Below are 23,641 nucleotides of genomic sequence, written 5' to 3'. Positions count from 1 at the left end.
ATACCATATCTCAACTGTTCATGCTTGTTAGACTTCACTCTTTCTTCCCTCCTATTTTGAATGATATTTGTGCATTTGTTATTCTCCAGGCTCTTTTTTCACAGTCCCTTGAAAACAAAACATAAAACCAGTGATGCTGAGGTTTATGCAGGATTAATATTAGGCAAAAAATGAAAGTGCCTAGTCCCGCTGTCAATAGGATGCCTTTGTATAGTTCTCCATGTAACACTTTAATGTAGGCTGTGACAGCAATCTCATGCTCAGAAAAGGAAGAGCCATATGGCTCCATTTTACTGGCAGCTGGTTTTATAATGGCCCAGAACCAAACATTCATGATCCTTAAACAGATTCGGATTACTCATGTAGATGGGCAAAGTAGCCGTGCACAGTGCTGTGGAGTTCCAGTCTTTTCCATGTACTTCCCTGTTAGGAAAGCATGCCAAGGATTGCAGTTTATCAAGAAAGAGAAGAAATGTTCCCTCTAAGGAATCTATAGATTCAGCAGGAGGTTCTCATGGTTTGCATGGTTACTTGAGGTCAGACTACAGCAATTAGTTCATACATGTAGTTTTTACTGCCTCCAGTAAGAATGCCTTTGAAGGCATCCCCAGGCAGAGCAGGACAGTCTATGGTGAGATGCCATACTGCTGTTTCAAATATGTAGACACTGGAAAAGGATGTAAGTTCACATTTCAGGCACTATATGTGTGTGTACATGTGCCTGGGTACCCACATGTGCATCCATAGGAATAGTAGATCTCAGAAAGGATCTTAAATGACTTGCTTTGGCTTTGATCCTTCCTTTTGATACTGAGCTGTCTATAGGAATTGAAAGTGAGAAAACAGTTAATTCAGTATCTAGTTTCATTGCAAATCCTTCCTGACTGATGACTTGCCTTCTCCTGGGACCCAGCATTATAGCACAAACTAATTGGTATAACCTGCAGCTAAAACTACTTCTTGGAGTTCTTCTTCTTTTCTAGGGAAATGTGTTTTTCATTAATACAAATGTTCAGACTCAGGGAAAAAAATGCATCTAAGGAGGTGTATTATATGCAGAACTTGAAGATATTGCTCTTATTGATGAGACTAATCTGTTTTCCTCCAGAAACTGATGTGAATTGTTACCTGTCATTGCATCCCCATGTTCATCTCTTAATACTTACGGGTGTGATACAAACTTCTTAAAAGAAATTCACTGCCCAGACTAGGCAGTTTCCTCTGTTACACCAATATATTTTTCCTATTGTGTCTTTTCATTTCATAAGTGCTAATACAAAGATTCTTACCTGTGCTTTTAAAATGCGTAATGATCTAGAGAGACAGAAAAAGTAAACAACAGTTAGCAAATCGCTCTGATAGCACAGCGCCTCAGGAGGCATTCATAAGATCGACACAAAACTTGAGTTATTCTCTCTCAGGAGCACCATTAACAGTCATTTTATCACCACCAAGTACAGTAATTCTGTAACATCACTCCCAGCACTGAGCAGTTCTCCCAGTCAGAGGTTAACTATAGGCAAAACCACTTCACTATTGAAAAGAAAGTGGAAACCAGAGTAAAGTGTTAAACCTCCAGCTTAAACTCCCATTAATACAAGCATTTACAGATAGCAGTACCAAACTGTGAACATAAGTGAGCAGTGCATTGCCTTTTTTTTTTAGTTATATACAAAGGGACAGCTTGTGTCTTATTTTCCGTTTTGAATAACAGTTTATCTTGGTTTTAGTATTTTAGTTTTAATCCTGAGTTAACCAGAAAAATAATAATTTTGAGAAGGACACAGTGTGACTATAGATAATAGCCTGGATATGAACTATGAGCGGGATGCTATTTGAAGACAAATGTAATCCTTGTAAAAGTAAATAGGTAAATAGCATTCAGAAATTGGCACAGAGTTATTTGTTCACGCCATTTGTGAAACTTGTCCTGGAAATCCATGTGCCATTATGATTTGTTGAAAGGGATGTTGAAAATCAAAAAGATGTACAGAAAAGGGTCCTGAAACAAACAAAATTTAAGGAAAATGTACCAATAATGAAACACAACAGAAACTACTAATTCAGTCAAGAGAAGACTGAGAAGTAGCTTGACTACAGCTGTCAGGTACCTACAGGCAAAAAGGATTTCTGACAATTAAGGGCTCTCTAATTTAGGCGGAAGGAATGTGTAATTAGCTGGAGCCAAGAATTCCATCCTGTCCCCCCTCCACCAAATTAACAATGGGAGCTTTATATCATTGGAGCAATCTGTGTCCTTCTGAAAAATACGTTACATCTCACGCAGAAGCTGCAGAGGCTGACAGAGAATATTTTGGGACCACACAGGAGGTTAGACTAGGTAATAGTGTATAATTTCTTCTGCCCTTATATCTATTTCTGAATTTAAGATCTGTAAATCAAAAGATGAATAAGGTTAACAGAATCTGGCCCTCAGTCATATATATTTTATCATTTAATTACATTTCCAGAGGATTATAATTCAGTTCTCTTACAACTTCATCACTGAAACTTTTCTACAGATCCCAGAAATAGAGTCTTTCTTATTCTAATAATTAAACTTTGAACCAAATAGAAGCTCTTCAGCTTGAGATTCTGAGCTGTCATGAGGAAAAATCAAATAAACATCATTTTATCTTCTTTTTTACAAGTGAACACAGCAATGATGTAGCACAAAAAGTGTTAATGTCTGTTATAGCCCTTGAGCTATACAAATGCATGGTTCTGTTTTGATCGTGCTTGATATGATATGTCTTGACTAGGTCTTCTTCCATTCTGTTTCTACAGGTTAGTGAGACTTTAATCAAGAAAAAAAAATCTAATGAAGAGCAATTTGAAACACAGCATTTGGAAAGGTCAAAATGGTACATTACATCCTTATTATCCAAAAGAACAGATGAGTTTAATATCCTGGCAGCATTTTCCTGTGAAGATGATATTAAACAAGAACTGAAAATGGCACAAGGTTCTCTATTCCTTTCTTATGACAAAGCGTGTATCAAGATGATGAAACTATACAGAATAAATCTCTTTCCGCTTTAATGTTCAGGCTGTGGGTCCTGCCTAGATTTCAAAACCTAAGCTAACCAAAGAGCCAACACACATGCTATTTTGTTTTGTTTTACAACACATTTTCCTGCTATACGACCCAGGTTCCATTAATATTTTCTAGTCTCAAAAATGGGAAGACATGTTAACAGAAGGTATATGGTGCAATGAGTTTTGGCAGATGCTGTGTTGAACTGCAATAAATAATGCACTGCATCAGCAGCACTGCATCAGCACTGCTTAAAATGTAGATTTTTCATCTGCTCTTTGAATAAACCTAAGAACAGAAGTAATGTATTCCAACACACAATGCATGGCATGTGTCCTGCTTTGGAGAGTCCTTGAAGGTATGGAACTGTTTGAAGGCAAAGGAATTTGTAGTATATCTGGTAGGTTATTAACAAGTTGATTAAAATAAAGAACTGTCACAATTTCTTTCCTTAAATCATTATCTGCATGAAGCCTTCCTTTTACTTTATAGGTCTAAGGAGAGAAAGAAACCTTCTGGAACCTGATGTTGTATTTTAACACTAAAATACACCATCCAGGTCCTCATGTTAAAACTTATTATGACAACTGAAGAAATGCTATGCTTAAAAATAAAAAAATGAGTATATGGCATGCACCTGTATTAGTTACTTGTATTCATTCCACGAGGTATGAGAAGCCTGCAACTACATAAGAATGTAACAAGTTATATATTAAAGATATAAATCATTATTAAAGAAAACACTTTATATTATTTCAAAATACATCTGTCTTGAAGTATTGATGGCTGAAGTAGACCTACAAGGATTTGCACAAGCTCACAAGTAGAAATCATATTGAATCTCTTTTTTCCACACCATCCAGGGAATACATTTGAAAAAAGTTTCTCCATGGTACATTACATGCAGCATCTTGCTGAGAAAAGCCATTCTACTTTAGTCAAGAGAGATAAAATGAAAATATCCAAAATATGTTTTCAGTGTCTCAAGTGAATACGTGTATGTGTGTGTGTGTGTATATATATACATACACACCCACTTGGTTTTTTCTTTTCCTTAGGTGATTTTATTGTCCACTGGAGATTGTAAATGTATTTTTCATCCTTTTTGTAAATATAAAGTAGGATATCTTTTTCAATGCATTGGCAATGTGCAACCTATTTTGAAACTTCAAAGGTTTTGCAAAACTACAGACAAAAATCCCTAATGGGTGTTCATTTCATAAATGCCTATGGACATTAATGTTTTCCATGTGTCTAGGAAAGATCCGCTAGACAGAAGTTTTTATCAAGTTTCTTGTCATTTAGCTAGTAGTCCTTGAAACTGAAATGACTATAAAGAGCTGTTTTCTTCTTCCCAACCAGATACATCAGCCACCAGGTATGCAACATACAGAAAATAATAAACAAAACTATTTTTTTCAGATCCTAATTATAATTCACAATATAATTCCATGAATTTTTATAATTTGAATTACTAAGAACTCTGACAATATATACTTTTGCTATGAAAAAATGAAATATATGCTTTTATATCCATTTTTTAAAAGATCATGGTTAGGGAATGACTGAATAGAGAATCCAGGGTATTGAGGGGGAGCCTCAATTTGTAGTCACACAAACATCTCCAGGATTCCACAGAGAGTGAGTCCAATATATGAGACGAAGACAGTGCGCTTTGTTACACTCTTCAGTTTGCTCGTGATTATTCAAAATGCTGTTACTGTGTCACACACAATTTAACATGGAGAACACCTCGAACAAATTATGCAGCCTTATTCAGTTATTTCATAGAACAGATTTTTTTCCACTAGGTGATCACAGTCATCCTTTTTTGTAAATTACCAAAATAATCAAGTACATCTTATGAACCAATACTACAGTTTGAAGTTAAACTTTAAGAGGCACCTCCTTTCAGCACTTACCTTCAATAAATCATGTGGTGGTTGGGCATTTCCATAAAGTCTTTCTTTAATGAGGAAGTTGAAGAGTAAAAGTTGAATGTAAAATGTTGGACCTGTGAACCCATAAGAACATCTCAAAGCAAAGGATTGTGTAATCCTCTGTGAAGTATGTTCATTAAATTAACAGCAGATAAAAAAAGGATGTGTCTGATGGGAAAGGTGTCACATTGAAGCAAGACCACAAAAGAAAGATATCAAAACACACAGAACATGTGCAGCACACACATTGCCAAACACATGATTTTGCACTGGGAGGTGCTGCTTTGTTGTAAGCCCAGCAAGAAGGACACTCCAACTCCGTGAAGTCTTGCTAAAAATACCATTTATTGCAGCGTCATGGTTTAGCCCCGGTCAGCAACTAAGCACCACACAGCCGCTCGCTCACTCCCCCCACACCAGTGCGATGGGGGAGAGAATTGGAAGGGCCAAAGTAAGAAAACTCATGGGTTGAGATAAGAACAGTTTAATAATAAAAATAAATCAGTAATAGTAATAATAGTAACAATAATAGTAACAGTAATAGTAATAATAACAATAATAGAATGAAAAGGAAAATAACGAGAGAGAGAGGGAGAGAGAAAGAGGCAAAACCTCGGTGGGGTGGGAGGGCAACAACCAACCAACAAGTGATACCAGAGCTCACCACCTGCCAATGGATGCTGCCAGTCCCTGAGCTGCTTCCCCCAGCCTACTCCCCCCAGTTAATGTAGTGGGCATGGTGTCATATGATATGGAACATCCCTTTGGTGAGTTTGGATCAGCTCTCTTAGCTGTGCCCCCTCCTGTCCCAGCTTCTTGTTCACCCAGCAGAGCCTGGGAAGCTAGAAAAGTCCTTGACTAGTATAAGCACTGCTTAGCAACAACTAAAACATCCATGTGTTATCAAAATTAGTCTCATACTAAATCTAAAACACAGCACTACACCAGCTACAGTGAAGAAAATTAACTCTATCCCAGGTAAAACCGTGACATGCAACTAACACTATAAAGAAAAAGAGGTTAGCACAGATAATCTTACGTCCCTTCATATGCTGGGAATCCCAAGTTACGCACCATGGAATGGGCCTCCATGCAGGGTGCAGCAACCTGAGCAGACCCTGTCCATGTAAAGGTTACCCAATATTTCAGTCTTCTGAGCTCTTGTGAGGTTTTCCTAAAAGAAAATAACTCCATTTATCATCCATTTAACATCCATTTGTCAAACAAAAAAGATGTGCACATGAGAATTTGTTGCTGCTGTTTTAGGTAAAGGCAAGGACCCACAGGTGGCACAATCGGTGGGACCAAGTGGCAGCTGCCCACAGGCTGCTTCATTACAATTAGCCAGCCTGAAGGTCATGTTGTGTGCATAGCACAGTGCAGGCCTGTGCCTGTTCAGGGTAATTGTTACGTGGGTCACTAACTCCTCCGTGTACAATGGTCTTCTTGTCAGGATCTCTGCACATGTATACATACATGTCTATTTTGCATCTGCATATAAAAAGCTCCTTTTGTGCTCCAAAGTGAACCAATGCATTGTATTCAGATCTACACACGTTAAAAATCTGTACACGTCTATTGCAAACACTCCTTTGTACAGGTCTCTGTGTCCATCAAGTTGGAATTGTGCAGGAAGTCAGATAGGTTTATAATTATGCAATTTACACCTCCAAACACTGTTAAAAGGCTATGTAAGTACATTTTTGCAAGTGTACTTTTTGTGCCTGCAGCTCAAAATCTGGTTATACTTGCATTTGAATTTGTTTTGTTTTGTCACACAATGTTATTTGACATTATATGAATAAATAATCCATGAGCTGGAAAACACTCTAAAATCAAAGGAATGAAGTCAGTTGCATTATTAAAGAGAGATTAAAATAATTTGACATGAAAGGCATTTTAGAGACAATACAGCCTGTCTGATTTACTGATGTGCACAGAAGCTAATACATCATTCAGCCCTGCTACCACCTGACAGCTGCTCAACATCTAATGGGAAATGTGATGGTGGTCACAGTCCAGTTCATAGTGGACAGGTGTCGGCATCACAAAAATCATCATCACAGCTGGCACTAATTGGCACCTTTGCTGACAGTCTCAGCAGAGAGGCCAGTGATTGAAACGGCACGGAGGCTGCTTTGCAAGCTCCGCTGGCATGGGATGCTGGGCTCAGCTCTTCCTTCACTGAAACTGTCCTTAGTTTTGCACATATTTCAAAGGAACACAGTCAGGTCCTGACACTCTTTATTTGCCTGTGAATTCTATGAGCATGTGCATTGCTGTGGCATAGCTCTGAAACTGATGCCCCCGTACAGAGGGTTAGACACATCTCAGGGACACTGAAGCCTGCCCACTGATGCTGGCCAACAGAAGAGCCCGTGGACTTAGGCTTGGGGTAGAAGAAGACCAAAGGGGATGAAACCAAAGGCTAATGTAAAGGAGAAGTTGCACATGACCCACATGGGGCTCCAGTCTCACCCAAGATTTTATCAGTTTTAGTTTATTTTACATGCAACTGTCATTCTGTGGACTTCTATTAGCCACTTTACTCCTCCATGCCTCAGTTTATTCTTTTGTATGAAGGTCATAATATTTGTCTTATTCTCAAACATAATAGGAGGCTTGGCTAACTGTTCAATGCCTTAAACTATTTAAACACCTCTGATGGAAGTCAATAGACACATTAAAACTCAGGCTCCAAATTTATAGGAACTTTGGTTTCTTAATAATCCTGTTAAATGAGTTGTAGGCAATGACTATTGAATGTATCCGTTTTGCATTTACCAATCTTTCCATTCACTCTGTTGAATATTAAATACTGTTTCTTCTTCCACTCAGCGATTAAAACTGGTTTTCCTTTGGTGTACAGAAACCTATACTGTTTGTGGGTTAATTATCACTTTTTTTTTTTTTTTTAGCTCTGTAGACAAATGTAATATAGGTCAACAATGTGACTATAGGATTTGAGAAAATTTTTACAGAAATAAAAAGAAGCAAAAAATAGGTGATAAGTTTGCAATTATCAGCAGTTACTGAAGTATAGAGAGGTTATTACAGCTCATTAGTACCTTTTTCTAAAGTGAAGAAAGAAAGGCAGGAAGGAAGGACTAAAAGCAAAGGAAGTATGGAAAAAGAGAAAGCAGGGAGGTTAAGAAAAAAGAAAGAACAGTTCTAATTCCATGTCTATGGAAAAAATATTGAATTTGGTGCAGTGTAAATATATAGATAAAAGTGAAAAAACCAAACTGGAAAATTGACATACAAAGGCGGGTAAAATATATCATAAATAAATGAAAAAAATATGTTAAAAGGCTGAGATTTATGTTTATATCAATGTACCTTCATTAGAAACGGTAAGTGTATAAGATAACATGAGCACTTACAGAGGCTCAAAACATCACCGAGCCAGATTCTGATCTCTCCCCATTGATATTTCACTGCTGTTTTACATCTGATTTCAAGGAAATATCTTCTCCTTTACATGGATCTACATAAATTCAGGATCAAGCCACCAGCTTTTGCTTCCTGCAGTGTTGATAATGAGCAGTGGCTGCTGTAGTGTGCTCCTAAAGACACTCTGGAAGAAGAATATGTCATTGTTAGCCTAATGAGGGGAAAGAGGGAGAGAGATTGCTAAATGTTTTTTCTCTGGCCCAATTAAAGGAGAGAGAGAAAGACAAAGAGAGGGGGAAGGCGTGCTGGAGGGAGAGCTGTGTACGTGACGGATTTCTTCCTGCCTTTAGCTACAAGAGCATTCTCGTTAGGTAGAACTGAAAAAGACAGGAGGATGTGCAAATACAAAGGATAAATCCTTCGACTGAAATCAGACTGTGGCAGCATGGACCATCAGTCTGAGCTGCACATTAACTTCCAAAAATAGCTTGCTTGGGAAGGAAAGAATATGATAGCAAGTACTCTATTGTCATTACCATTCTTAAAACAAATTATCCATGCAAATATGAAGAAGCAGGGCTTGTCTGCCTGCCGAGAACCTCCTTGACCATCCACGGTCACCTTTCAGGACTTCTCTAGAAGGAGAGAACTGCTTGTGTACTAAGGACTCTGCCGGTCTGGACATTGCTGAGCTCACTGACACGTGCCAACTCACAGTTTATAAAACTTGATTGCATGAGGTTTTGCGCCGGCAACATCAGGCCTGGCAGAAAGGGTGTCTGCATCTCAAACCACTTGGTAGGTCCCAAAGTCATGCTGTCCCACGGGCTGGGCCTGGGCACTGTCAGGAAGGGTGGTATCTTCCCTGGCCCAGACCTGTGCCAGGTACCACACCAAAGATTTCACATTACAGATGATTGCAAGCCAGCGCTTGGGGTCACACGGTAGGCCAGTTTAAGTTTTTTTTGTGACTCAGAAGTGTCTGGGGTTGAGTGTGCTGTTTAGGACTCCAGCTGCTATGCAGGGAGTCAAGGTTCCCAGCCCAAGCTAAAAACTGTGGTCAGAAGGTTTGCATGTACATCACTGAAGCCAAGGAGGCTGTTTTCTTTCCAAACACAGAAAAGAGCACTGCATCCAGTCATACGACATGACAATATATGCACACTATCTTGTATGATAGAAGAATACCTGCTCCTTTAGGCTGCAGCAGAGATATAAATGGCCTTGCTAGAAATATTTCTTTGCATCCACAGATCTGCTGATGACTCCACGTGAAGCTCACAACACCTTTAACATGTTAAAGATATACCCAGCCTATGGGCCTCAATCTGCACGCTGCTGACTGACTGCAGGTGATCCGTGGTCCATGGGCAGGTCCATTGGGTCTGCAACAAGACAAACACATGAACAGGCAGATGATGGGTGAGAGCCAAATGAATTTTTGTTGTGTCCAGACTCTGGAATTTAACCGGACTGCATGGCTACATGAAGATGCAAGGGTTTTTTTCCATAGGTTATAGAGACATATGACCAAAGGTAAATAGGAAGGTGGGAGTTTCCTTGTCATCACATCAGCTGCCAGCCCTTGATGGGATTCCAGGATTATATCCCACACCGTTCTCATTGCACGATGACCTGAGCCATACAGAGAGCAGAAAAAATTACCTTGCGTCCCTATTTATATGTAATGCTCAGACACTGAGCTGAGTCATAAAAAGCAGACTTCATGTGCCTGGTATAATCCAGTCCCCAAATGTTGAATTCCTGTTACTTATTTTAAATCTCTTCATACTTCTTTGCCTTCTGACTAAAATATAACAGCTTTGTGAGCTAAGCTATAGCTGCCCTTTTACCATTTCAAGTGCCAGAAGCTTTAGCTAGGGAAAATGATTTTGTAAAGGCTTGCTGTGCTTTGCTAGTCTTGCATGTTGCAGTTTCTCCCAATAACTAAAAAGAAGTTGAGAAAGTTCCTGAGAAAGACATGTATTACCAGTGTCTTGCTGTAATTATTTTTTAATCTGTGACTCCTTAGTCCCCATCCTGGGAGACCTTTTGCCTTGTTCCATCATCAGGCCATGACTGGATTATAATTTTTTTCCCCTGCAATGAGAACGATTTTCTTTATTAACCACTAACCTGAGCACAGACAAGAGAGGGGTAATATTGAGCCGGGCTTCTGATTGTCCAGAAGGAATCATGGGATGATTTCCCAAGCCTTCCAATGAGGAATGCAGGACAGGAATGGCTCTATGAACTCTTCTGTCAGCACAACAGAGATGGAAAAAGCTGCCTGTACTGATCTGGGGAGAAGGGAAGGAAGACTGGCAGTAGCCCAGACTCACGCAAGCAAGCCAAACTCGGCCTTTTTTGTACCATGGAAAACAAACAGGAGGTGAGGGAAGGCTGTGATTAGGACTTTAGTTTATTCCAAATTTCTTCCTGGGTATTTATAAATATTCTAGCTAGCAATGACAATGCCATAAGATTTCCATTAAAAACTTTGAAAGTTTGAATCTCTCAGAGGGCTTTTCACGTGTTAGATTCCTTTATCCTCTTTTATTGTTTTTTCTTAAGAAGTGCTAATCTCTCCAGTAAAAAGCTGCCTGACTCACATTTGTAATACTCAAGTTTTCTCTGTTTTTTAATTAAAAATTCTGGCCGACTAAATTCTGACATTCTAGCAGTGCACTCTGTGCTGGTTGCTAGCAAAATCAGTAAATACATGACTCGGTACTTTCAGCTCCTCTGTCCTGAACTGCAAATATCACAAGATCTGAAATAGAAATATTACCCTGATGTTTGAGAACAAGGTACTAAATTCAGTTTGATTTAGTGACGAAGCCTGCCACTTTGGGAGATATAACGGGTAGCTAATGAAATGATATCATATTTGCTTACAAATGCCATCTTCTAAAATATCATACTTCAAAATAAATTAATCTCTTATTGTTTCTGTTGGGAGTTTAGCACAATGGTAAAATTTGACGGACAAATGTAAGTTCAGTTAACTCCAGCTCATGTACAAGGGGCTGAAAACCCATCATGTAACTGGATCCCTCTAAAGTTTACAAATGGCAGGTCTTTGTGCCCCAGCCTCGAAATAAGGGCCTTTCATTACCCAGCAATGGTGTAAGGTGAGGTAAGGAGGAGATGAGTACAGTCAATATTAGTATGATGCAGATACTACTCAGACACTTTCTGGTCACTTTCTCCTTCCTGTCATATCTCTACCACTGAAAAGTCTGCCTCACATTAAGGAGGCTGAAGCCATTAACTTCAACACACAGCAATCTAATTTTTTTATAAAAATACTGCATTAAATAGGAGAGATGTCTGCAAAACTACCAGTAAAAATTCAATCTCAATCAGCAAGACCAACATAAAAGGTCAATCGAGCCTGAATTATCAGTCAGCACTTCCGCAACATTCCAATTATTTTCATCATTTAGAATGACCCTGGGAGTATCTTGAAATATTTAAAACTGTAGTGGTTATTAATCAGGGAGCTATGGCAAGCCAGCATCATGATCAGCAGAAGGGTGGAGACAGATACTATATCATTTTGATGTTACTGAATAATTTGCTTTTAAGCACAAACTTCTTGCAACTATATCTCTTCATCATTTGGATGTCCAGAATGATAAGCAGAGTATCTTGTGGTGGTTTAGAGGGCTTTTACTACATGTCACAAGAATAAAAATTATATTAAATTGCACCTATCTCCCCCCAAAATGACATTATTTTTTCATTCATATAGACCTAATCTTCATTAAATCTCAATTTCTTAGCCACTAGGATGCATAGTACCTGCACTAACCCTGACTGTAGCAGACCACAGCTGGAATGAGTTGTTAACAACACTTGTTTAAGGCTGACATTTCCTCACAGGAAATAAAAAGTACTGATTTTTTTTTTGTTGATTTATGAAAAGCCATAGCTACAATTTTTCTTTGTAGCATTCATTCACATTTTCACCATGTAAAAAACAATATTGTTAAAATTTTCCTATTAATATTACTTAAATACTTGTGTCTTAAGAATAAAAACATTTATTTTTTGCTTTTGAGCAATTCTGGGACTCTTGCATTCATGTGCTTCAACAGACCTCTTCTTTCCCAGTGTAGATAAGTTATGTCCTGAGCATCATCGCTTGGGTATTATTAAAAAAGGGATGCAATTTTGCTTCATCTTATTTCTTATTCCAAGATAAATAAATGGCTAATGGTGGCATCAGTGGTTTCTCTACTCTCTTAAAATTCTATTTTCCATGGATCAGCAAAATTTTATTACAATGCTGAGTAAAATCTCATCAAATTTGCTTTTATTATCTTTAAAAAAAGGAAGGTCAGTAAAGCTATTTTTTTCAAGTAATGCTCGTATTTTTTGGTGATCTTAAACATTAAACAAAACAATTTATTTTTATATATTAAAAATGGGAGCTGTCAAGCATTAAGTTTACATAATCCTATTTCTGATTAAAGCATCTCATTTAGAGAATCTGAAAGTGCCAAAAGCTGCAGACAACAAACTGTTTTCTAGGAAGGTTTTTTTTTCTGAAACACAGTTCAGACAAACCTGCTTCATGTAATGATCCACACAAAGAACTGCTGGATTCTGTTTTAGTTAAAAAATCAGAAAAATCTTTAAAGCTTTTCTCTGTATTAAAGCCACTGCAATGCCAACAGTACCTGCTGAATAAAACCCTTCAAATACCTCCTAGAAGATCCTAGGAGGAGAGCTGCACATAGGATCTCTTTGGCTGTTAGAACACTAGCCTAAAAAGCCTGTGTCATCTTTGGTATCAGTCAAATAAGAGTGAAGGAATCCAACTTGTTAATTTTATTTGATTCTGGCCACCACCCCTAGATAAGAAAAGCAGTGAAGGCTGCAAGTCTGGGTAAATATTGAAACCATTGCTATGCTGAAGCATCACCCTTAGCTCTGGTGCTGAGAAGGAATCAACCAGAATTTCCCTGTGACTGTCAGAAAGACACTTTACCCAGCCAATATCAAGCATTCCTTTTGTGCGGTAGAGATACTTTCTCAGTTTTGCCAGAAACAAGTGAACTAAGGGAAAGATCCTTCCTTATCTGCCATCTTTTAGATATTCTCCTTATGCATCTGCTACCGGCCACTAACAGAGCTACACCTTTGGACTGAACTTGGTGTGTTCTCTCTTATGGTTCACTTACACCCTTTCTACTCAGCTGCTTTGAACCAGTAAATCCTCTGCTCGTCTTCTTTCCACACTGCTTTTTGCAGATACTCTTTGTCTATTTTTCATAGACACAAAACCCAGAAATATTCTTGCCAGATGGTTACCTAGCATCCTTATTAATCGTGTGTGCTTCTATTATCATGACAGAAGGTGTACAGGTGTCAAAGAGACTTAAAAAAATTCTCTAAGATATTACAGACAGAAAAATCCCTTACAGCTCAGCTACAGCGTCTTCTGTCAAAGCATAGACTTTGGGAAAATTCAGTCTGAATAACAGCATGTTCATGCTTCAGGAATTTCCACTGAAACAGTACAACATTATCATTGAAAAGGAAAGAGGGGTTTTTTTTGTGATGTTCTCTGATTTCCCAATGATTTTATATAAGACATGACTCTTCCTGGTATGAAATAACATGCAACTGAATGACAAGAAGAGACAGTGTGCCTAAACATGATGTTTAAACAGCAAGACTAAAACCAATCCAGGCAATGTTAGCAACACAGCAAACAGATGAGGAGGGAATATTTAGGGCTATGACAACCAATCTAACCATGTGTCTGGACAGATAATGTAACACAGAGGAGAAAATGAAGTTATTTACTGGCTGCAGCTCCTGTATGATACCAAGTTATAACTCCACTCTTGTACCCTGACATGTTCATTTGATGGTATTTCATCAACTGAAAACAAGTGGATGAAGAAGAAATGTGTCTGTCTTATAAGCCTGTGAGAAGCTTGGGGTTTAAACTATGAAAAAGGGGTTGTGTACATTTCATTTTTAATTAAAGCTCATTTGGTAAGTGTACAACTATGCCACAACCAGTAAAAGGCACCTTCTTTCAAAAACTTTCTTCATAATTGTGTCAAACTCCACTTACTTAAATATTCAAGAGCCGTACAACACAGTAAGTACAGACTGAGAAGAAAATATGCATAGAAGTGTAACTTTTCAGAGGTATGATAGATTTACAAAGTACAATGCACTAATCTTGAAATATTGCCATTGTTTCTTACACTCATTACACAGCTGATTTCGCCCTCCTTATATATCTGGGTGATCTTTATATTCTACCTTACTAAGTGAAATAGGTATGTGACAACTCTGAAATTCAGTCCCTCAGACAGATACTTTGTGTCTAAATTTAAGAATGCACTTTGAAATTTTTACATGAAGTTTTACATTTGAAAAGTATCTGGAATCTCTACAATTCTAGTTTTTCCCTATATGAAAACCCTGAAATTGATTTTAAAATGTATTGCATTTAGAACTTCACTCTTATCTCAGTAGGTCGTCTAATACCCCCTAGAAAACAAACTGGAAATTACTGCCGACACAGCTGAAGAAGATGAAAGAAAAAAGATATTTAAAACATTCAACACATAATAACATTCAATAGTTAATATATTAGAGTAGTCACAACCGTAACATATTCATATGCTATACTGAGGACTCTAAAAAGCAGTTTCAAACAAGCAGTTATAAACACTTAGTTGGTTCAAGGAATTCTAACAATGAGAGAGTGCATGAATGATAAACAGCTAAGCAGAAAGCAAATGATTTGCTTTATCCCCAAAGCCAACACTGTCTTTCAGCATCAGAAACTCTATGAAATTGCAATATATGGGTACACACTTTTGAAATATCATCTTTTCATCCAATCGAAGTAAACAAACATCTTGCACACTTCAACAACGAATTGAAGAGTTTCTTTTTACCCCTGGGATGCAAAATGAGAGCGAAAATAAGCACCGTATTCATGCTTTGTGGTTGAGAAGCGAGCAATTCTCTGCCTTGTTTTCTCTGAAGAGCATACAGAAGCTTGCCTGTGTAGTTTGTGGAATTAATCCAGAATGTAGCTATAGTCAACATATTTCAGAAAACATAACAATTCCACATGTTCTGCCTGACTTCTGCTGCTGGAACAGCTGGTAAAATGTAATGTCACTCTTCTTTTGGGGAAGGGATGAATCTTGAGTAGAATAAAAAGTGTTATTATTATAACACTAGAGATCAAGATGTGCTAGTATTTGAAATGCATGGTTTGAGTAAATAAATGTGTGACTTTTATTCACAGGTGACAGACTGGAAATTTTGGAGAACAAGGCTGACAAAATAGCCAGAATAAGCAAATGATACGAGCTTTCTCTTCCAAACCTGGAAATGTCTGATACTTCTTGAGTGAAAGTGTGGGCTACATTCTATTACTATATAATAGTTGAGCTTTCACCTAATACTGCAAATTGGTGTGCTGCTTCTGTACTGCCAACCATCAACCAGAGCTGAAGCTTCAGGTGCTAATAGCCCTGCCCACATGACCAGGACTGTTTTGTTATATGTTATATGTTATATGTTATATGTTATATGTTATATGTTATATGTTATATGTTATATGTTACGTTATGTATTATGTTACGTTAAGTTATATGTTATGTGTTATGTGTTATGTGTTTTGTGTGTTATGTTATGTTATGTTATGTTATGTTATGTTATGTTATGTTATGTTATGTTATGTTATAAATGGATTTCTCCGAATCAGAATCCACAAGATCATTACCATCTAGAGTCCCTCATACTTTAACTGGGTTACAGCACACTGTTCTCTAGTTCTAGAGAGCAAAATATAATTTGGGAGAAAAAAAACCTAGCTTCTGGATATTTGTGGAATTCCACACCCACTCATGAGAAATGCTAACATCCTTCTACTTTCAGTGAAATGCAGAAGAGGGGTTTTTCTGTTGGTGCATTGTACTACACAGGTAATCTGAGATAGCTTATGTCTTTGACACTTCTGCTTCTTGCATGAGGAAGCCATGGCCATGTATCATTTTTCTCTTTACCGCTCCCCAAACAAATACAATAAGCAATGATTATGATTCTGCTTTTCATTACTTTTCATTTTTCACCTCTGCTTTTTACCTGGATCCTTTTTAAGAAAAAAAAAAAAAGCAAGGTTTTGATTTTTTTTTAAAGCTGCAAATGTACTGAACTATCTAAATAAATGATTCCAAAGTCCCTTCTGTAAAAAGTTAGATTTTATGACCACCAAGATGCATCTTCAGCCACATGTAGCAGGCCAATGCTGACACTGAACTGTCAAGATAATCAGAGAAGCGCACAGCACTCCATACAGCTAATGCACAGAGTCCCGGGGTCATTTCCTCATCCAGCACGATTCTCTAAATGTGTTGGTCTGAATTCATATTGGATGTAAACTATTTTACATTGCGCGCTTAGCAGAATTTAAATGTGATGTGACATTAATAAAGCATAAAGGAGAAATGCTGATACCAAAAGTCTTTCACAACATATCTGTGCTGGGCACCCATTCTTCTCTATTAAGGATCAATTTTAGCAATGCCCATAGTCTTTTCTTGGCTCATTTTTCCCCCCACTGCTCATAGGAGATTTTAGTGTACTGAGTGGGCCCAAGTCTTAGGCTATCAGATAGCCCCATTCATTGAGCTGTCTTGATGAATCAGAAAAAGGAATAAGCAGACTTTTTAATACACAGTGAAGTGGTGAATTATTTCCTTCTTTGTTTCATGTTTCATGAACCTTCTTCCAAGAATAGGAACTTCCACACTACATTTACAATGCTAATAGCATAAAAGATTTGTTTGTGTCAGATTTTACACATTTGTCCTCTTTTTAAACATCATTAAAATAAAATAATTTTAAAATCTCGTGACTTAACCCACTTTTTAGACCCATGAAGGACAGAGTGTTATTTGTTTCAGTTGAAGGGCTTTTCGTATTTGCCAGCAAAAATATAAAAATCTTGAATGACACAGCACTTTCTTTGAAGGCTGTTTTGAAAAAATCACATTTCCAAGGGCACACATAGGAAAACTGTACAGAATCATCTAGTGTGCTTGTTAAACCACAGTAAAAGCGTGCACTGTGCAGCAGTCTGTCCCTGGTTCCGCCACCTGTGCAGCTCTGGGACTGCAGCGTGTGATCAGCAGCAGCATGCTACCTTGCCACCCCAAAGCACACCAGTCATCCTCACGCTTCCTTTGCTCTGAGACAGACACAGTTTAGCATCACTCTGCAGGTTAGCAGTTGTTATATCTGTCCATCACTAGCTCATTTTGCACATCTAGAGGAGATCACCCACATTTGCAAGGACCTCCACTCATCCACAGGGCCAGTTTGAGAAGGACATGAAGGAGGCTCTGCTTCCTTTCTCTTCAACTCACTACTTGCACAACATGGGCTGGAGTGCTGTTTGCCTCCTCATAGACATGAATCAAATGGCTTGCAAATAGGACACCCTCATTAGCTGCCCTGCAGATGGTGTCTGGGATGGGCAATGAGCCAAAAGCCTCCAAATTGCAACCCATACCCCAGAAGTTTAGATCAGCACACACTGTTAATGAAATTTCTTGCAAATAATATTCCTCCACTTTCATATCCATACAAACCCCCCCTCAGCTCAGTGTCTGGGATGGCTGTATTTGAACAAGTCATGGCTGAAAGAGCTTTCTGGCAGCACAATCTCATACAAATTGAATCTGTTGTGCAACCATGCTGCAACTACATTTTTCAAAGCTATTCTTTTTCAAAGGTTATTTTTAAATACTTTTTTTTCCCTGCTTGATCTTCCCTACTTTTAAAAGGCCACACAGGAAGATTTCTTGGCAATTTACTGTATAGATAGTAGGGGAGGGGGAAAAAAGATTTCTCTTGCTACCTGGACAGACAATCATTCATAAATCTTGCTCGCAGGTGTGTGATGCTTGATCCCACACCAAGGCAGGGTTTCATTTCAGTATGTTCATTAGGGCTGATGCAACACCTCCTTTTGTACTGGCCCTCAAAGACAAAATGCCGCTTTCTGCATCATGTTTCAGTAAAGAGGAAAAGTGACAGAAATGTAATGTGGGGTCTGACAGGCTGTCGGGATTAGCGCCTTGCTTAGTGAAATGGGTTCCAGGATAAAACCTGGCATAATCTGGGAGGCAAAGATCAAACTTTCTGTCAAAATGCTAGGTCCCATTTTTCAGCCTCCTTTTCCTTTTTAGATATCTGTCCTAAACACTTTCAGCAGGAAAGGTACCCCAGATTTGTCTCTTTCAAGAAAGACACGGCCTTAGTGAATGAAGTCTGCAAGTATTCTAGCCATACCTGAAGTTATGAACATAGCTCTTTTCAGAACTATGTGTCCTGTCAGGGCATATAAATTCAACAGACGTGGTAAACAAGTGGCCCAAGGGGAGCTGCTACTGGCTGCATTGTAAATATTCAGGACCCAGTCAGCCATAATTAGTTTATTCCCTTACGTTGATTTCAGTACGTCTTCCTCCTTCCAGTCTGTATATTTTGTTAAAGATCCTCCTTCAGAACAAAAGCCTGCCTGAGCAGTTTTATCCTCCAAGGACAAAGAAAATCTGCAATAGCCCTGTAAGTGTATCACATACATATGGGAGGGAAAAAATTTTTCCTCCTTTCTGATGGGAACACCAGAGTTTTATTATCCTCCATATTTCTTCTGAAAGGAAAAATCACAGTTTATTTGTTTTGCTCCTCCAAACCTTGTATCCTTCTGCATTTTTCTTCATTATTACATTTTTAAACATGAAAGAGTGGAACTTACAGTCTCATCTCTATTAATGGTAAAAGTGTCTTTGCTGCTGTGTGACCCAGAAATTCTGTGAAGTGCCTCCGTTCACATCAAAAGCATTACACAAAGCTGGAAAATATAAAGTGTTGGGGTTCACAAAAACCTATCACAAAACATACTCTATTGCATATTTGCAAAATTTGCATAAACATATTAAAAACTAATCAGTGTTACAAAGGCAGAACAATCCACAGAAAATCCACCCTGTCAAAGAGGCAAAGGATAAATGAATTGAACAAGAAATTACCTCTTCAAATAGTGATTTCTAGTGTTTAGCACTTGAAGGAAAGTAAGCTGCAATATTTCTGAGTTTAAAGAGATTGAGTTCAGATAAAGTGTTCCCTGTCCCTTTCTAAATACTGGCACTGCAGCTCAGCAAGCTCACTGTGCAGCGTCGCCTCTTGCTTGGCCAGAGTCCTATCTCAAGCTGGCAACTGGGGACATAGCAAGCTGAGTGGAGGGTGATGAACCTATCTGGTTATGTTAGACATCCACTGCCTTCTATGTTGGTTTCCTGTTCTGCAAGCTTTTCTAATGAAGAATGAAGGTTTTCAAAGTCAGACACCAAAACTGTCATGACATAGGGTCCCCTCCTATGGAATATAGGAATATAGAGGAATCCAGACTCAGCTTCTTTTGTGGTGCACATAGTATATAATAGTTCAGTAGCTGGATCAGCTGGGTTTTATAAGTGACTAATCCACATTTATACCCCATTTCAAAATGGAGTGATGTTACTGCCCATACCATTATAGAAATGTCATTAGGATTATCATACAGTCTAAGTACAAAGAGGAATGCTTTTGAATGCAGGACTTCAAGATGTATGTAAGTGGCTTCAAAGCTCAAGAAAGTTCAGATCAAAACCTTGCTTCCAAAGTTTAGCCATGTTAGAAGTGCTCAGATTTTTGCATTTTAAGTCCAGTTTTATCTTTGGGTATCTATCAGGTACTAGCAAATCAATGGAATTAAACTGCACATACATATATTGAACTGAATGCGCATTCATCTAATCTATCTTCAGATAATCTGAATTAGTCTATATGTAAACCAGTCAGACTGGGCTCCTTTTTTAGGCAATCCAGAGGAAGATACTTCTGTAAGGGCAAGGTCCACGTGATTTATTTTGGATATAATTTTAGCATAAAATAGGTCACATCCTAGAAGAGTCCTTAGCGTTTTTCAGCCAGGAGAGGTGGTGCTGCCAGGCCAGGGATAGCAGTGGTGGTGCTGGAATCCGAGCAGCTCTTGGGAGGGATTTGGCCAGGGCTAAGTAGGCTGCCAGGAATCCCAAAGAGTTCATCAAAGGCAATCACAAAGTGCTGGGCTGGGGATGGGTTAATGCCCTGCAGCAGGTTGGTCTGGGGCCAAGTTGCTAATGAGCAGCTCTGTGGCCCTTAGGGTGCTAAGCACTAGGTTGGGCAGGAGTGGGCAGTGTTCCTGGGCAGCAAGGACGGTCCCACACTCCAGGCTGTACTAGTGGACAGGACTGCTGGGGAAGTACAAGGTAAGGGCAGCCACAAGGGTGTGGATATGAGGAATCTCTAGCAGCTTCAAATGAGCATGGTCAGCTGCCCTTGACCCAGGGTGTCTGGAGCCTTTGATGCAGCTGCCTCTGGATCAGGAAAGGTCAAGCACCCTTATAGTGGCTGCTAGGGAGAGGCAGGTTCTTCTTTGGGAACTTCTGGATCTTCTGGGGTCAAGGTCCAGCATCATTGGGGAACCTCTGTTACCACAGGGCTTGGTCATGGATCTCTTTCCACTTTTCCTCCAGCACTGTGGCAGCCCTGGTGCCTCCGCAAGCATGGGGATCAAGCCCTGCCTGAGCTGCAGGGGCCTTGCCACCCTTAGTGGTTTGGACCTCAGTTGTTCTTGCCAGTGCTGCTGGGCCAACAGTGTGTGCCAAATGACACTGTGTCTCCAGCTGCCATGTGGGTCTCTGGCTTTGCAGCTGTAGAGTGGCTCAGGACTCCACACATAAGTGACTGGACTGTGGCCTCCAGACCAGTGACAGGGGCTCCCTTTTCTGACGGGCTTCTGGGTGCACTGGTAGGTGCATCTTGTATATCAGTGGTACCTATGCTAGCGTGGGACTTTCTGTATTTATATCTTATTGGCATAAGCACACTAGTAATGGTGAGCTCTAGTAATGTCGCTCTTCCTGTAATGGAAATAGAACTATTTAAACATAAAGTTTTTCAAATTACAAAGCAACTTCACAGGTTGTCTAGTTTCTTAAGGCTCCAGTTAATCTGTTTCCTCCTGTCCTCAAGACACCTTTGTGTACCCAGATATTTTGATAGACCTTATTCTGATTTTTATTGTTAATGAGTAGATAAAGACCTTTCATTGTCATCACCCTGCTCTCCACTTACAGGACACTTCTCCAGATCCCGTCTAATTGCTTTCTCCTTTGTAGATCTCATGCTCCTGCCAAATCAGGACCTAAGCATTCAGTTCCACATATCTCTTGTTTTTGCTGTTAGTGGAAAACAGTGTTTTTGGCTGTCCTGTTTGAACTTCACGGTGCTTTACCATAACAGTATTTGGCTTGTTGTTCCTAGTGTTTAACTTGGCCTCTCACCTTTCACACTTCAGCTGTGTCTGGTATTTTTGGTGCCTAAAATCATATAGTTTCAGGTTAGCTTTTAAATAAGTCATTGGTACTTGAAGCTGATAACTGATGCAGTCTGTAAATTTGGTCTATATACTTTCTGTTTAATTTTGATCAAACTGAGGACATCTCTCTGAGACTGTGTTTCTCTAAAGAACTGTGGGCTTAAATGAAGGAAAGATAAATACAGAAGGCAACGATGATTCAAGTTGTCAGAAAAAATCAAGGAATTATTTGAAGCCTTCAGTGTGTTCCAGAATTCACAGCTACATTCGTGATGGAGCATAGCTATTGCAATCGAAGATTTCAGCCTCAGATATTAGAAGCCTGGTGAAATTACATTTACTGTTAGACATCTATCTTCTACACTATATCCGGAGAATTAGACATCAGAGAGTGGCAGCCCCAAAGAGGATGAAACTGTCTCCATTAAAAGTAGGAATTCTGAGGAGCTGTGTTTGTTACATCTCATTCCCCACTGGAGCTTTCACGCAAACTGCACTACAACTGGAGGACTCATTTTCCTCAGCTCAGGATGCATTCACAGTCCTATCTTTAAATCTCATATCTTTATATCCTAGAAGGGAATACATAAGGCTGTTCTCAAAAAAAAAACCCAAACCAAAACCAAACACAACAGAAAAAAACAAACCCACCAACCCCCCCCCCCTCCCCCGCCCAAACTAATACAAAACCCACAAATAAAATTGTTCTTTCTTTGAAGCTGCAGGAAGTTTTGGGGTACGAAGGGGGACAAGCAGTTGGACTTGATCTTAAAGGTATTTTCCAACCTAAACAATTCTATGATTCTACGATTCTAAATATTATCACTACCACCTTTTCCTCCAGAGGATCACAGTGCTAAGCGTGGGTACAGAAGATGTAAGCTCATCTGACTCATTGACCAAAGCTATCAGGGCATTTGCCATGCACAATCTAATTTTAATGCAATTCATAACTCCCACCTGTTCTTGTGCACTATCCACTGGAAACTTACCTGTTTTCTACTAACTTAGATATAGAAGAAATTTGGGAGGCGGTGTCCTCCATTGGAGCATCCCCCATTATACACCAGTGAAAAGCCTCAAAGGAATTAAGGGGTGTTCCTTCTAAGAAGGCAACATGACCAACAACCCAGCCAAAGTGGGTCTACACCAATGCATGCAGCATGGGCAACAAAGAGGAGGAGCTGGAAGCCACCGGGATGCTAGAAAGCTGTGACCTTGTTGCAATTATTGAAACTTGGTGGGACAAATCCCATGACTGGAGTGTGGCGATCGATGGCTGCAGGCTGTTCAGAACAGCCAGATGAGGAAGGAGGGGCAGAAGGGTTGCCCTTTACATCAAGAAATGGATGGAGTGTGAAGATCTGTGTCTGAAGAGTAGCCATGAGCAGGTTGAAAGCTTATGGGTAAGAATTAGAGTCCAAGGGAACAAAGGGAACCTTGTGGTTGGTGTCTACTACAGGCTGCCTGATCAAGGGGAGCCTATTGATGAAGCCTTCTTACTCCAGCTACAGGAGGCATCACACTCACGGGCTTTCATTCTGCTGGGGACTTTAATCACCCTGACATATGCTGGAAAAGTAGCGCAGTGAGCTGTAGGCAATCCAGAAGACTCCTGGAATGCACTGAGAATAACATCTTAAGCCAGGTAATAGCCCTACAGGAGGGGATGCGATACGGGATCTGATGGTCACCAACACAAGTGAGCTAATCAGTGATGCCAAGATTGGAGACGGCCTGGGCTGCAGTGATCATGCACTGGTAGAGTTTACAGTCCTGAGGGATATGGGCAAAGAGTAAAGTCAGGAC

This window comes from Phalacrocorax aristotelis, chromosome 3 (assembly GCF_949628215.1).
Source record: "Phalacrocorax aristotelis chromosome 3, bGulAri2.1, whole genome shotgun sequence".
Lineage (NCBI taxonomy): Eukaryota > Metazoa > Chordata > Aves > Suliformes > Phalacrocoracidae > Phalacrocorax > Phalacrocorax aristotelis.
The sequence above is the reverse complement of the archived record's forward strand: the minus strand, read 5'-3'. Positions refer to the sequence as shown.